General features: G+C 39.2%; 1 long non-coding RNA gene across 1 annotated transcript in view; it reads left to right on the forward strand.

Annotated features, from left to right (window-relative positions):
- Positions 1-12,214, forward strand: part of LOC136879411 (uncharacterized) — a 48,071-nt gene that overhangs the window by 24,573 nt on the left and 11,284 nt on the right. Inside the window, exons 2-3 of the long non-coding RNA XR_010860914.2 lie at positions 1,588-1,715; positions 9,676-9,755. This is a non-coding gene — a long non-coding RNA (uncharacterized lncRNA). The remainder of the gene's footprint in view (positions 1-1,587; positions 1,716-9,675; positions 9,756-12,214) is intronic.

Raw genomic sequence — 12,214 nt, forward strand, 5'->3', positions numbered from 1 at the left:
CCTCTTTTCGTGGATGAGCAATTCACGGTCAATTTTTGGCACTCTATTGCCACAGATATGTGTTTTTCGTCCGGGTATGAAATTCATCTTAATCTGTGATAAATAATGGTCTGATGTTACATTAACCGCTTTTCTAACTTTGACATTATGAATTTCCTTGTAATTGTTCTTGGATATCGCTACATGGTCCAGTTGAAATTCGCCTAGCAAGGGGTTTGGTGATACCCATGTTTTCTTTTTGTTGGGGCGTGCTTTGAAATGGGTAGACATGAGTTTGAAGTTGTTCATATTGCATAAATTGATCAGTCTTTCTCCGTTTTTATTCGTCCTGTTGTGTGCCGGATATTCTCCAACTATTTCAATGTACTTCCTTTCCCGCCCCACTTGTGCATTGAAGTCCCCCAGGAGAATTTTGATGTTATTTTTTGGGATCTTTAGTATTTCATCCCCCAGTTTGTCCCAAAACTCTTCAACCATATCGGGATTCTTTTTATTATCCTCATTTATTGGTGCATGAGCATTTATCTGCATGTATTTCTTATTCGCTGATTTGATCGTCATGAGTGATAGTCTTGAGTTTACACTCTTGAAGTCGACTATAGTGTTTAGAAACTTTTTGTTTACTACAAAGGCTGTTCCCAGTTGCGGGACGTTTTTCATGATCTTTCTTCCGGCCTTTCCTTTGAAGATTCTGAACCCATCTGATTCAAAAGGTTCTTCATCCATGTACCGCGTTTCCTGGAGGGCCAATATCGAGATATCGAGTCTATGTAGCTCCGCTGTTAACTGTTTCAGTTTTCCAACCTGAATAAGGGAGTTGATGTTGAATGTTCCAAAATAGTATTTTCTCTTATTCTTGAATTTAGCAATGTTCTTGTGGTGCTCCGATTCACTCACGAGCTTCAAAATGTCAGGCACCCTGGAATCCGAAAGCCTGATTTTGTCTTCAGGGTAATTTAATTCATAAGAAGCTTGTTCCATGATATTAATGTTCATTTTAGGGGTTGGACATAGTCCAACATTGTACAACTAAGGTTGTTAGCCTTAGAGGGCCTCATGATGTTTTCTGGCGAAAGGCAGGCATTTCCTCCTACCTTAAATACGTATGGTTTTCCCGCCAATACTCGGGTGGCTAACTGCAGTGGTTACCCACTGGGCGATGGGGTCGCCACATCCCTATGCCTTTTATGTCATTGCTATTTTTTTTTTTTTTTTTTTGGCTAGTTGTTTAACGTCACACTGACACAGATAGGTCTTACGGCGACGATGGGACAGGAAAGAGCTAGGAGTGGTAAGGAAGCGGCCGTGGCCTTAATTAAGGTACAGCCCCAGCATTTGCCTGGTGTGAAAATGGGAAACCACGGAAAACCATTTTCAGGGCTGCTGACAGTAGGGTTCGAACCTACTATCTCCCGAATACTGGATACTGGCCACACTTAAGCAACTGCAGCTATCGAGCTTGGTGTGTCATAGCTTAAATCAGGTGTTTTTACTGTATTTTTCTTACCCAACTTGATTTATATTTCCACAGTTCTTACTGATTGAACCCCATCTGCTTCAGTACAACCTATTTTCCATATGTTGCAGAACATCATTCTCCCGTGATGATGATTTTGACCATTATTCTGAGACTTTTGCTGTTGGGCATGTATGAAGGTTACACCGCTATACAATAGAGATCCTTGGAGAAAGATTTAAGACTGAAATGGAGGAAGGTTAGTACTTACAAAATTTGGTTCTTGATAAGCTTAACCCATTGCCATACTTTGACGGGAGCTTCTGTCCTGCGATCGTAACATGGTAACATACTTTGATGGACACTTCCGTCCTGGTGCATGGAACATTTATAAGTTCATTATTGCAGTTAGCTGGTCAGAGAGATTTATTCAGTTCATTTTGCAGATTATACCTGAGCAGAAATACGGAAAATAAAAAGCACCTCAGTTTGCCGCTTGTAAACAATCATGGCGGCATCCAAGCACGGCATGGATGAGGCTATTCGTAACTGGCTTGAAAATGGTGATGTTGAAAGTTGAAATGATTCTTCTTGTTCAACTGACAGTGATGAATGTGATTCTGATTTCAGTTCCAAGGTGATAGTGCCAATTGAAACTGTGGGACAAAATCAGAATGCAACAAGAGTGGGTGGAAACTCTAGTAATGATGCTTGGAATTGGGATCTTGTTGACAACAAGCCTGTTTCTGTAACATGCAAACCAGTTTCTGAAATTCACTCTATAGTGAGGAGGTGGTTTGAGAATAATCCAAAAGAATGGGCGTAGTGAATGGATTTCTAACCCCACAGATCTGGAATCACGTTACTAAGGAAACCAATGCCTATGTGTCTACATTTCTTGGAAATTTATCTGCTTCCCTTGAAACCAGTAATACTTACGAACAAAAAACATTGGTTTCCTCATACTATAGACGAGCTAAAAGCTCACTCTACTCTGTGTATTCTTATGTATGTGATTAGTCAAATTTATGTTAAAGTGACTGAAATATAAAGGGTATGTAAGGGAATATTTCCTTTCACAACTAATGGTAGACCAAAGGGTTAACAGTTATAGAAATGTAAAGAGTGTGCAAAAGAAGATAGAAAGGATATAACAAATTTAATTAGATATGTAATACAACTGTGGAATACCGTGCTAATGAATGTCACATTAACAAACTTCCCTCATGAGCAATGGTAATGTTGGCCTCCAGATCCAAAGATCGTGTATTCAAACTTGGCAGAGTAGTCTAAATTTTGAAGGGCAGAGAAAAGTCCATTTACTACTCCATGTTGAACAATGTCAGCATGTAAATTATGTCCAGTGACACATTTGGTGTTTTCCCGATAAATTAATCAAAATCAGCCATGTATAGCCCAGCAAAGATCTATTTCTTTGCTAGCTGGTAGAGTAAATAGGAATGTTAAAACTGAAACTTTGGCAGCCTATACGGCAGCAAATCAAGATGCCTGCACACGGTAGCTCAAACCATATGATTATTACTAACAAATAATAATTTTCAATAGTTTCAACTGCTTTTCCTTGTTATCTTTGTGTACTGACCTCACAGATTCTCTATTTTGACACCCCATGCATAAATTTTATAATAACAAACCAAAAATTGTTTATAGATAATGGCAATTTGAATTTGTGGCAAAGAAATTTCCCAATTTTATTTCCCATATGAAAGACTCAGTATACATTTATTTCTTTAATTTGTTTGGAAGATTATCAGCCAGGTATGTTGAAACACTCAATACTTTAATCTATGTTGAATACTGTTTTGTTTGCCAGGAATGGCATCAGTTATCTTCAGCAGTATACTGTAGAAGTCCTGTGTTAAACCCAGCTTGTTATGTTTTGCATAGCTTTATCTTTGTTGTGTCAAATAATATTGATAGCCAAGCCTCTTAACTGAACATAAAATGTTTTTAATAGTATTATAGAGTTATAAAAAATATAGAATGATAACTGAAGCTGTAGCCCATTTCATCTCATTAACTCCTCTGATGAGGATGATATCAGGAAGGGCATCCAGTCCTAAAGACTCGCTACAAAGACTCATCTCACTTCATACACGACCCAGTAGAGAAATGGGACAAGGGTTGGACATACATACAGAATGATAATTGAAGAATTCAAAGGAAGATGTATGGAAGAATTCAATGTCACTGTATGAATATAACTGATCTGTATTCCATACCATTTATAAGCAATTGTTTAACATATGTTTCTGAACAAGTATGTGTTAAAAAAAAACTAGTATTGTATGACTGATTGAAGCCATTCTCATTGAAGAACTTGAAATGTTTGGATGAATTATTTGTTCTTTTTCTTAAGAATTTATTTTGAAAATGTTTCAGTGAGCTCATGTTTGTGGGTTACTGTAGTCACGTCCTAGTTCGTGAACCATGGGCAATGGCTGAGTGGCCTAGTAAGTGGTCCTGAGAGTCGGGATACCAGTTGCTATGGAATGGGAGTGAGCATCTCGGACATATTCTGAGTCGTGGCCCTCCTTGTGCTCAGGTGGCTAGGACTATACAATTCACCGGTGGTCCATAACCCATTAGAGGAGAGATCCTCACTTGGACTATGTGCAAGTAGGGTAGCATCCTGCTTCATGAATTTACCGAGCTCAGAACATTTTAACCCTTTCCGGGTCACGGCGCAATATATTGCGCCTCGCGGGAAGTGCCCCAGCAGTTACGGCGCAATATATTGCGTGTCGAACTTCCAAGCATCATATCTTCGCTTCTCTTTGACTTTCAGCAATGATTGAAGAATTTGTCGTATCTGCCATCTATCGGCTATATTACGGAAGCTTGCGCTAATTTGTATTCTCTTTGGGAACGCTGTTAACTTAAATTTTTTATGTGAATGTCTACCACACTTGCGAGTCAATGCGATCTAATAAACATGGCTGCTCGCAGGCAAGCGGAAGTTTTTGAAAGGTGATGAAAAAATGTTTGAAATATTGATGAATGATGAAAGTGAGGGTTCAGATTTGTGTGAAATTGACTTAGAAAGTGTTGACGATATTGTGCCCGAAGTTTCAACTGGTGACGATGAAGGTGTAAGTGACAATGATGAAGAATTATAACCAGCTACCGCGAAGAGGCAGAAACGAAATGTATCAACTGATCATCGGGTCTGGGAAAAAGAAACGGGTATTAATAAATTTTTACCTACTGATTTCGGCTATAAGCCTGATCTTGCCGGAATCCAGGATCAATCTTTGAATGAAAACTCTCCAGAACTAGACATTTTCAAAATAATTTTTCCGCATACCTTAGTGGAAAAAATAGTCATAGGAACGAACTTGTATCACTCGCAATATGTAGAGAATAATTAGGTCATTTCTCCCACATCCCGAGCGTCAAAATGGACTGATGTTACTGTCGAAGAAATGTATTTGTTTTAGCAATAAGTATTAATGGGTCATGTAAACAAACATACCTTGGAAGAATATTGGTTTGTGCTCAGCCACGTGCTTTGAGGAATATCATACAAAAAAACTTTTAAGCAGGTAAATTGTGTGATATTGTTGTTTTTCATTTCATTCATCTGTATTTTATCCATTTTTGTGAATATAATGTCCAATGAGTGTGTTTTGCTATTTATAGGGAGATTTATTTATGTGCCTGTAAAAACCTAAATTGTGGGGTATGTGAGCGTTTAGAAAACCCGACCTTGAAAGGGTAGCAAGCCTCAGACCTATGGGAGTAATGGAGTCCCACTCCCATTTGACAGGCGAGGGACTCCTTGGAAACAACTTGGCGAACGAAATGGAATTCGATGGGGAGCTATCAATATTAATGGGGCTTATGGAAGAAAGAAGGTAGAACTGGCTGAGTCAGCAAAGAGGATGCATCTGGATGTGCTAGGAGTAAGTGATATTCGGGTAAGGGGAGATAATGAGGAAGAGATAGGAGATTATAAAGTGTACTTGACGGGTGTTAGAAAGGGAAGGGCAGAGTCTGGGGTAGGGCTCTTTATCAGGAATACCATTGCACGCAACATAGTTTCTGTTAGGCACATAAATGAGCGAATGATGTGGGTAGATTTGTCAGTTGGAGGAATTAGGACAAGAATTGTGTCTGTGTATTCACCATGTGAGTGTGTGGATGAGGATGAAGTTGACAAGTTTTATGAAGCATTGAGTGACATCGTGGTCAGGGTCAACAGCAAGGATAGAATAGTGCTAATTGGCGATTTCAATGCGAGAGTTGGGAATAGAACTGAAGGATACGAAAGGGTGATTGGTAAATGTGGGGAAGATATGGAAGCTAATGGGAATGGGAAGCGTTTGCTGGACTTCTGTGCTAGTATGGGTTTAGCTGTTATGAATACATTCTTCAAGCATAAGGCTATTCACCGCTACACATGGGAGGCTAGGGGTACCAGATCCATAATAGACTATATCTTAACAGACTTTGAATTCAGGAAATCTGTTAGGAATGTAAGAGTTTTTTGCGGATTTTTCAATGATACAGACCACTATCTGATCTGTAGTGAACTATCTCTAGGCCTAGGGTAGAGAAAGTGAAATCTGTCTGCAAACGAATAAGGGTAGAAAATCTCCAGGATGAGGAAATTAGACAGAAGTACATGGATATGATTAGTGAGAAGTTTCTATCAGTAGACAGTAAGCAGGTTCAGGATATAGAAAGTGAATGGGTGGCATACAGGGATGCTGTAGTAGAAACAGCAAGGGAATGCCTAGGAACAACTGTGTGTGAAGATGGGAAAAGGCGAACATCTTGGTGGAATGATGAAGTGAGAGCAGCCTGTAAACGTTTATCAGAAATGGCTCCAAACAAGGGCCGAGGCAGACAGGGATTTATACGTAGATGAAAGAAACAGAGCGAAACAAATAGTTGTTGAATCCAAAAAGAAGTCATGGGAAGATTTTGGTAATAACCTGGAAAGGCTAGGTCAAGCAGCAGGGAAACCTTTCTGGACAGTAATAAAGAATCTTAGGAAGGGAGGGAAAATGGAAATGAACAGTGTTTTGAGTAATTCAAGTGAACTTGTAATAGATCCCAGGGAATCACTGGAAAGGTGGAGGGAATATTTTGAACATCTTCTCAATGTAAAAGGAAATCATCCTGGTGGTGTTGCAAACAGCCAAGCTCATGGGGAGGAGGAAAATGATGTTGATGAAATTATGCTTGAGGAAGTGGAAAGGATGGTAAGAAAACTCCATTGTCATAAGGCAGCAGGAATAGATGAAATTAGACCTGAAATGGTGAAGTATAGTGGGAAGGCAGGGATGAAATGGCATCATAGAGTAGTAAAATTAGCATGGAGTGTTGGTAAGGTACCTTCAGATTGGACAAAAGCAGTAATTGCACCTATCTATAAGCAAGGGAACAGGAAGGATTGCAACAGTTATCGAGGTATCTCATTGATTAGTATACCAGGCAAAGTATTCACTGATATCTTGGAAGGGAGGGTGCAATCAGTCGTTGAGAGGAAGTTGGATGAAAACCAGTGTGGTTTCAGACCAGAGAGAGGCTGTCAGGATCAGATTTTCAGTATGCGCCAGGTAATTGAAAAATGCTACGAGAGGAATAGACAGTTGTGTTTATGTTTCGTAGATCTAGAGAAAGCATACGACAGGGTACCGAGGGAAAAGATGTTCACTATACTGGGGGACTATGGAATTAAAGGTAGATTATTAAAATCAATCAAAGGCATTTATGTTGACAATTGGGCTTCAGTGAGAATTGATGGTAGAATGAGTTCTTGGTTCAGGGTACTTACAGAGGTTTCACCTTTGCTGTTCGTAGTTTACATGGATCATCTGCTGAAAGGTATAAAATGGCAGGGAGGGATTCATTTAGGTGGAAATGTAGTAATTAGTTTGGCCTATGCTGACGACTTGGTCTTAATGGCAGACTGTGCCGAAAGCTTGCAGTCTAATATCTTGGAACTTGAAAATAGGTGCAATGAATATGGTATGAAAATTAGCCTCTTGAAGACTAAATTGATGTCAGTAGGTAAGAAATTCAACAGAATTGAATGTCAGATTGGTGATACAAAGCTAGAACAGGTTGATAATTTCAAGTATTTAGGTTGTGTGTTCTCCCAGGATGGTAATATAGCAAATGAGATTGAATCAAGGTGTCGTAAAGCTAATGCAGTGAGCTTGCAGTTGCGATCAGCAGTATTCTGTAAGAATTAAGTCAGCTCCCAGACGAAACTATCTTTACATCGGTCTGTTTTCAGAACAACATTGCTTTACGGGAGTGAAAGCTGGGTGGACTCAGGATATCTTATTCATAAGTTAGAAGTAACAGACATGAAAGTAGCAAGAATGATTGCTGGTACAAACAGGTGGGAACAATGGCAGGAGGGTACTTGGAATGAGGAGATAAAGGCTAATTTAGGAATGAACTCGATGGATGAAGCTTTACGCATAAACCGGCTTTGGTGGTGGGGTCATGTGAGGCGAATGGAGGAGGATAGGTTACCTAGGAGAATAATGGACTCTGCTATGGAGGGTAAGAAAAGTAGAGGTAGACCAAGACAACGATGGTTAGACTCGGTTTCGAACGATTTAGAGATAAGAGGTATGGAACTAAATGAGGCCACAACACAAGTTGCAAATCGAGGATTGTGGCGACGTTTAGTAAATTCTCAGAGGCTTGAAGACTGAACGCTGAAAGGCATAACAGTCTATAATAATATATGTATGTATGTATGTATGTATGTATGTATGTATGTATGTATGTATGTATGTATGTATGTATGTATGTATGTATGTATGTATGTATGTATGTATGTATGTATGTATGTATGTATGTATGTATGTATGTATGTATGTATGTATGTATGTATGTATGTATGTATGTATGTATGTATGTATGTATGTATGTATGTATGTATGTATGTATGTATGTATGTATGTATGTATGTATGTATGTATGTATGTATGTATGTATGTATGTATGTATGTATGTATGTATGTATGTATGTATGTATGTATGTATGTATGTATGTATGTATGTATGTATGTATGTATGTATGTATGTATGTATGTATGTATGTATGTATGTATGTATGTATGTATGTATGTATGTATGTATGTATGTATGTATGTATGTATGTATGTATGTATGTATGTATGTATGTATGTATGTATGTATGTATGTATGTATGTATGTATGTATGTATGTATGTATGTATGTATGTATGTATGTATGTATGTATGTATGTATGTATGTATGTATGTATGTATGTATGTATGTATGTATGTATGTTCTATTGGGTTACTAGTTGGCAGGCTCATATTGTCATATTGTACTTAGTGAACTGAATGGTGTGAGAAAACCATTCATCATTTTTGCATCTCCTGATTGTTGATCAGAAGAACTGTTTAATCCTATAACTACAGACTGTCGTCTTGGAAGAGAGTATTATTCCATCAAATGAGACCATCTGACAGTCTCTTAAGTTGAAGTTATACAGTCAGTCATCAGATGCATTGATTTCAGATTGTGAAGGCTGTGGAGTATTTTATTCTTTGTTTTGAAAGTATTAAAACTGAGATTGTTGATTCCAGAATGCTCTCTCAGTTTATATTATAACCTGACCTTGTATTCTTCAAATGGTAAGAACTGGCATTCATGGATATTTTCTCTTAAACTGTATAGCCCAGTTGAAATACCTCCCGTAATCATCTCCTGTTCTCTGCTGTTCCTGAAATGATCTAATGTATCTGTTTCACTCTGTAACACGTTCTTCCCTCAATTATTTTCTAACCGGGCGAGTTGGCCATGCGCGTAGAGGCGCGCGGCTGTGAGCTTGCATCCGGGAGATAGTAGGTTCGAATCCCACTATCGGCAGCCCTGAAGATGGTTTTCCGTGGTTTCCCATTTTCACACCAGGCAAATGCTGGGGCTGTACCTTAATTAAGGCCACGCCGCTTCCTTCCAACTCCTAGGCCTTTCCCATCCCATCATCGCCATAAGACCTATCTGTGTCGGTGCGACGTAAAGCCCATAGCAAAAAAAAAATAATATATATATTTTCTAACTGTTATAAATTGTCCTTTTACCTATTTATTTCTGTCATATGACATATAGTTTCTTAAGCATCATATAGATAATGAACAGAAGAATATTAAACATTTTATATGAACAATTATAAAAGTTGGTTCTAAATTCCTTTTCAGCTGTGAATGATTCGTCAACATTAGAACAGAACATGACCATCAAAACAGAGCCTGAAGATCCAGAGGAGGGACAACCTTCAGTGAGTTGCATTTACTCACCCAACATTCTTTTTTTAAAGGTTTTTAAGGGTTTGGAGTTAAGGTTATTTGAATGAGCAAGAAAAAGTAGAAATATCAGTATAGATATAACCAAAAAATCATTGCATAGTTTGTTCATACAAATTACTCTGTTTGTATTATACTGCTTCAAATATCATGGCTCCTAAATTAATTAACCTTCCTCAAATTAGAGACGTGATATAGACTTTTGGGCTTATGCCGTGTCAAAAAGTAAGGTGAAATTCTTTACGTTTTGCAGAGAACTTTGCTCTGCGTCATCAGAAGAAAATCTCAACTGTCCACGAGAAAGGCTTCTCAAACAATGAAGTGTTTGAATTTAGATGTTATAACAGAACTGAAGATTGTGCATTCACTCGTCACCAGATGGCTCCCCGGACACGGTACAGTGCTAGCGTTCGAAGTGAAAGCTAACGGAACCATCAGAATCAGTCTGAGAGGGTCACATAACATAACATGTGTATGCTCATATGAAGGTATGACATTGACACAAGCCTGGAATGAAACATCTGGCGATGAGGAACGTACAAATTTGGAAAACACTGAAACAAAATAACGATAGTGAAGGGGTAGGGAAGAGAACTACCTATGTAAATCCTTAATGGCTGGCAACCAGGCGAGAGGAGAGCTCTGAAGGAACTAAGAGATGATTCTGAACAGACCATTCTCTCAGCTGATAAGTGTAATGCAACAGTGCTTATGGACACCGACGAGTATAACGATAAGATCTCAGCTATATTGTCAGAGCCTGTTTACAGACTGAGCTCACATGACCCTACCACTTGTGTGTCCAGCATCACCGTGAAGCTCTTAAGGCAATCTTCAATTCCAAAAGAGGAGAGACTACATCAGGCCACCTAGATTATACAGTATGGACTTCCCAAGATCCATAAGAAAGATGTTCTCCTCTGACCTATTGTTAGTGTGATAGGTTCTCCTACGTATGCTCTGGCTAAATACCTAACCAAATTGCTTCAGCCACACATAGGATGTACTGATGCATATGTCAGGGACTCTTAGTATTTTGTCAACAAGCTGTCAACCATAACCCTTCAACGTAATGCACTTTTGGTGAGTTTCATTGTTGAGTCCTTCTTCACTAAAGTGCTGATTGACTCGGTCATGTCTCTCATCGAACACCTGTTCCCTGAGGACATTACTAAGCTATTTTACCACTGCATGACTTCCAGTTTTTCCTTGTGGGGTGGGAATTTTTACGAAGTCTATGGGAAGTCCACTTTCGCCCGTAGTGGCTAATTTCTTTATGGAGCATTTTGAGGAGGAGGCTATTGCTTCAGTGCCCGTCAAACCCATGATATGGTGGAGATATGTTGATGGTACATTTGTGGTCTGGACAGAAGGTCCTGAGAAACTTCATCTATTTCTAAACCACCTAAATCAGCAACATCCTTAAATTAAATTCACTATGGAGATGGAGTTGGATGGATGCCTTCCTTTCTTGGATGTTCCAGTAAGAAAGAAACAAGAAACTGGATGGCTCCTTAGGACATACCGTCTATCGTAAGCCTACCCACACAAATCACTATCTTCATGCAGATTCTCACCACCGTGTCAACACAAAAACAAGGCATTCTCACGACACTCGCCAAGAGAGCGAGACAAATTTGTGAGCCATCAAATATCCAGGTGGAGATGGATACGCTCAAAGTCGTGTTCAAGGGAAATGGTTAGTGATTTACAAATTCATAGAGCCCTGCATCCCAGAGAAATGACTAAGCAATGCTCACAGATGGAAGAAGAGAAGGGAACTGCCTACCTGACTTACATTCACAACACCACAGATCGAATTGCCAAAGTCCTCCGCAAACACAATATAAAAACTGTGTTTGGAACTGCCACTAAAACTGCTCACAGTCTGAGTAAAACCAAGGACAAATTGTCCCCACTTTTACATCCTGGGGTATACAAAATTCCCTGTACTTGTGGTAAGGCACGGTATACATTGGCCAAACCTGCCAGTCCATTGGTACTCGTGTCAGGGAACATGAACGTAATATTAATCCCAAACAGCCAGACAAATCAGTAATAGCTGAGCATTCTCTATGTCATGTTCCACGATGCTCGAGCTCTTACCCACTAGACACTACAGGTCCAGGATTATACAGGAAGCTGTGGAAGTACGTAGAAATCCTAACAATTTCAACAGAGACACTGGCTATCAATTAAGTAATACCTGGTTGCCAGTCATTAAGGATTTGCATAGGTAGTTCCCTTCCCTATCCCTTCACTATTGTTATTTCGTTTCAGTGTTTTCCAAATTTGAACGTTCCTTATCGCCAAATGTTTCATTCCAGGCTTGTGTCAATGCCATACCTTCATATGTATATACACGTGTTATGTGACCTTCTCAGACTGATTCTGATCATTCCATCAACTTCCGCTTCGAACGCTAGCGCTGTAC

This window comes from Anabrus simplex, chromosome 8, assembly GCF_040414725.1.
Source record: "Anabrus simplex isolate iqAnaSimp1 chromosome 8, ASM4041472v1, whole genome shotgun sequence".
Lineage (NCBI taxonomy): Eukaryota > Metazoa > Arthropoda > Insecta > Orthoptera > Tettigoniidae > Anabrus > Anabrus simplex.